Source organism: Brachionichthys hirsutus, chromosome 21, assembly GCF_040956055.1.
Source record: "Brachionichthys hirsutus isolate HB-005 chromosome 21, CSIRO-AGI_Bhir_v1, whole genome shotgun sequence".
Classification (NCBI taxonomy): Eukaryota; Metazoa; Chordata; class Actinopteri; order Lophiiformes; family Brachionichthyidae; genus Brachionichthys; species Brachionichthys hirsutus.
The window spans coordinates 729,650-734,744 of NC_090917.1; positions in this window are offsets into that span (position 1 = coordinate 729,650).

The following is a 5,095-nucleotide window of genomic DNA, read 5'->3' on the forward strand; positions in this document are numbered from 1 at the left end:
AGCATCTTGATCGCACGCCGCCACACAAAAAGCAGGAGGAGGGCCGGCGAGTGAAAGGAAGACGTGTGGAAGACTCGGCCATTCCGTTTGGCTTACGCTGGGTTCAGCTGCCCCGCGCATATTTACACGTAATAAATAAATACACATGAATAAATAAGAGGAGTAACAGCACGGCGCGGCTGGAACGGCTGAGCAAAACATCGGAATCTAAAATAGACGGAGAAATGATGTCGTTAGCGTTCACGCGCTTTCCTCATTTAGCTTAGCTTAGCTTTAGCATCAGCTGCAGGGATCTGGCTTCAAAACGAGTCCCCATCCACATGGACATGAAGGCGAGTAAGATCACGACAGAATTCTCACCTCTGGGTGAACTGTTCCTTTAAAGCACGCCCTAGCATACGTAGCATAGCCGCTAACGCATTGCAGCCGGTTTCATCATCCGACCGCAGATTTAGTTTCCTCTGCTCGCCGTTTCCTCAGATCCAAAACAACACAAGACCAGGAAGTTCATCATCCTTTAGAAGTTAAACACGAAAAGTGCGTGTTTGTCAACCAAACAAATACAAAACGGAAAGAACGGAAAGAACCGGAGGGCCGGGAGACCCTTCCCACTGTTTACAGGGAACGCTCCGTGGGAGCAGAGCCGGCGTTCCAGGCCCAAATTAACTCAAGAGTTTCACGAATCACTGGACAGGAAACACGGCGTTGTTCTCCGTTTCCTTTTAGCCGCTCCTGCAGCCCAGTAAACAGGGAAAAGCAGCCGGAATTCCTGGATGACACCGGTTTGTTTTGCCGCCATGTTCTCCGGCGTTCCCACAAAAACCCCGCGGAGTATCGGCCGGAGCTGGATCTAACCCGCCAGCCCGAAAGAAATGTGTTACGGTTAGTTTCCTTACTGTGAAACAGTATTCTTAAAATTAATTCAACTGATGATCCCGGAAAGCAGCAAAACACAAAGAAGTTCAAAGGCAGCGCGTGTTCAGTGAAATACTGCCGGATGGGGAGTCGGCCCCCCAGTGGGGTCTCACCTCGCGTTAGCCGCGACTGAACCCCCCACTTTTGCTTTAAGTGCTTCCTTCCTGCTCCGGCGGCTCAGAAGAGACGAACGGACCGCCGACCTATGAATCATCCGCGATACCTGCCGTCCCTCCGGCCGCTTCCTCTCTCTTTCGGGGCTGGTGGAGATAAATCGGCGCTTCCACGGCAACCTGGCGCCGGTTCACCCACGCGGGGGCTCGTTGACGGAGGTGTTCTGTAATGAGCGTGCGCGTCGGGGTTCTTCCCGTGCGATGACTCGCCCGCTTTCATCTCCGCTTGGAACACCGTAATGACTTTGTCGTTTGGTTCCTTCCCAGCCTGCAGAAGGTTTTACCACATAAACACCTGCGCCATCACGGCGGCGCCGCAAACCATTTACTGGACAATTTAACAAAGATGCGACCGCTGAGTCGGGATGAGGCGTGCGCACGTTGGGAGGTGTCCGTTTCCTCTCTGTGCCTTTTCGCCGTGCACACTTGACGTGTCTATTGTCCCATTTTAAATGTGCTGGAATCCGGCTACAGCTGGACTCATTGCTCCGGCCGCAGACGAGGATACGCCTTAAAGAGGAGGCTGGGGGGGTGGGGGGGCACCGAATGTTCTGCATTACCATCATGCTTCATGCGATCTGCATCAAAACCCCGGCTGAGGCAAACATAAAGGGAACGCTTGCATAACGCCGGAGCCTGATGTTGCCCTGCAGAACTAGAGCTCCCTCCTCCTCCTCCTCCTCCTCCTCTCCTCCCGTTGACTCCCTCGTTCCCCCCCTCCTCCCCCCTTAGTCACAGGGGTTGGATTGTTCCACGGAGGCCTGGCAGAGGCCACGGATGGGAAAAGTGCAGGAGCGGCAGCAAACACTTCCTGCCTCCCTGAATGGGAGTTAACCTTCACCGAGGACACGGGTGCGTCTCGTTAGCGAGGGCGCCCCACATGAAGGCAGCGTGTCGTCGGCCATGTTCCTGATCGCTGCCCCCCCCCGTCCAGTCCCGGTGTGACTCCTGGTGTCTTTTATTTCCATATTCTGTATCCAGAAGCTAAACATCTTTAGCTGCACGCTTCAGAGTCGCTCCTCTTCCTCTAAACCGAAGGATGTCCCCCGGCCCAGACGGCAATCCGGCGAAGACGAGCCAGAGGCGATGAAGGTCGAGTCTCGTGTCACCCGTAACACGGGCGAGGCCGACGGACGACCCCTGACCTACGACCGCAGACGGCTGCAGCTCTTCTTGCAACAGGGATGGAGAGGATGAAATACAGCAGGAGAAAATGAGCTCTCCCTCGTTTCCCTCTCGTTTCCACCGACGAGCACGAACACGGAGAAAATGAAGCATTGATTCCGCACACTGGCCTCCCGACTGCAGGGGACGCCGATCAATAGGCTCAAGTAATACTCTGCACAAGTTTAATGCTTGAGCCGTGCAAAGGCAGGCGAGTGCTGTCTGGGAATTATTCCTGTTTTATTGCACCGGCAGGGCAACTAGAAGGGCAACCAGCAGGGCAATCAGGAGGGCAACCAGCAGGGCAACCAGGAAGGCAACCAGCAGGGCAACCAGCAGGGCAACCAGCAGGGCACCTGGTAGAGCCGATGGCAACCTTTGAACCTCCTAGATTTGTTTTACTCGACGCCGTCTTCTCGGACCCCCAAGAGTCCGTCCAAACCGAAGGAGGAAGCCGCACGTGTTAATCACCTTGTAGGATCGCCAGGAAAGGAAGGGGGGGGGGGGGGGGTCAGTCCCTCAGGAAAGAGGGTCATACTTCCAACCATCAGAAGACCTCCAGCTAAGGCTGTGACCTTTGACCCGAGAGAAAACAACTCTCTCCACCAAGCCAGACCGACTCCAGATAAGCATCAAAGTGTTTGTGGCTTTGCAGGTGAAAATCTATAAATGAGGAGCACAAAGGGAATCTGAAGAACCCCCCCTCCCCCCCCCCTTTATGCTGCAAAGCTTTCATTTCCTGACCGCCCTCCTTCCCCGCCGTCACCTGTTAGACATTAGAACGTGTCGGCCCAGAGACTTGAACACTCGTTAGGCCTCTTAAGTGGAGACGCCTCCGAGATCCACGTCTCAGATGTTTCCCTCCGTGTCCTCCAAATGGTGTATCAGGTTCAGGATGTAAGCCACTTCCTGTTGGGGGGCGGGGGGGGGGATGCACAGCTTTCACTGCAACGCCTCCCGCTCGGCGAGGCGAGGCGTCCAGCTCGTTGTGAACTTTGGGAAGGCCTCACTCAACACGTGGACGTTGGTTCCGTGCAAAGAGCGCGGCCATTAGGTCATTTCATATCCTCCAGATAAATCGCTGTGGACACGGCTGCCTTCCACACATCGGGAACCAATCAGAAGGCCCCTCCTGGACACGGCAAAGACTGCACCGGGCATGAAGCGCCGACATTTCCCCGGGGAAATAGCAAAAGGCCAAATAATCAGAGACGCGCCACCATTTCCTGCCCTTCATCGGTCCGGGGCGCCTCAGAGAGTCCCGGCTGTCCTCGCTTCGACCGAACTAAACAGGAGATCCTGCAGAGGAGTCGCGCGGCGAGATGAGCGGCGGCGCCGCCACACAGCAGCCGAGTGGGCTCCGGGGCGGCTGGAATCTGCACCGCGGCCAAAAGGACGCCACTGACCGGCCGGCGCACGCCGCGGCTGAAATTAGATTAGAAGAAGTCATTTGTCTTTTGCAGGGAGGCTGGGGAGGGGGGGGCTAAAGAGGCCATATTGAGCAGGAAGGCCGTAAAGGGGACGGAGTTCATGCAGGCCGACATCTGTGATATTTCTTCACTTGGGGCTTCTCCCATCCCCCTTTGCTTTGGGTTCGTCAAACGCTGAGGTGGGGCCTACAGAAACAGCGAGGGGGGGGGGGGAGGGGGGGGTTAACACTCCGCTTTCTGAGGATCAAATTATTCCTAGAGCTCAAACAGCTTCAGTCACGCTGCTCAAGAAAAGGGAAACGCTAAACGTCCCAGAAGGAAGGCCGGATTTCAGGAAAACAGAATCAACCGAACTCTGGTGGGACGTTAGAAACACGATGCAGCAAATCTGTTACTCCTGCACAGATAAACGGCTCTAACCAACAGAAGGAGCTGCTGTCCTCCAGGTGACGCAGTATTATTGATTTGATTTGATTTATTTGAGTGAACTGCTCCTTTAAATAGTTTCCTGACTTGTTTTTAAAATAAATTTATGACATATTATAGCTCTACAGAAATAATACATTCACAGAAACTGTTCACATTGAATTAGTTTTGGACTCTCATGTCATTTGTAGAAGCCCGCTGGGCGCAGGATGTGTGTGTGGGGGGGGGGGGGGGGGGGGGGGCAGCAGCTAGCAGCGCTAACTTTTTATTAGCTGAAAACAAATGTTTATTTTTTAGCGATAATCAACTGCACTAATTTGTCCCCACACAGATCCTGTACTTCGCCCAACCCCCTGCCGCCGACCCCTCCTCCGGGACCAGACGGGGGGGGGGGGGTCAGCGCTGGAAAGCCACTTTGCCGTTGCTGCCCCCTCGTTCCCGTGTCTGGAAACAATGTCCGTCTGCGGGCTCAGATGGTGCCTCCTGTCTCCGAGATGAGATCAGCGCCCCCCCCCCCCAACACAGAGAGGGGGGGGGGTGAATTTAATAAAGGCTCCCTCAGCCACATGCTAAAAAGGTATGCAAATGTGCAGGTCCTTCTGTTTTCTGATCCCCCCCCCCCCCCCCCCCGACCTGTTTTTCACAGGAATGGATGATTCCGTTCTGCTCTTGGCCGTTACTGTGATTGCGATGAGGATGAATTACGCTACGAACAACAGGAAGCGTGAAAACGCCGCTTCCTCCTGGAAAGACGAACCGAACGGCCGATACCGGCGCCGCAGTACCGGTCGACTCGCAGCCGGCGCTACGATCAAATAAAAACGAAAACAGCCTTTTATATGTTGTCTCCTGTGCCTGGCTGCTCCTCCCCCCCCCCCCGATATGGCTGATCCCGATCTAATTCAGGGGCCCCAGCCTTTGCATGGCTACCATGATGACCCGAGCTCACGAGGAGGAGAGGGCTGATCATTTTGTTCCGATGTAGTG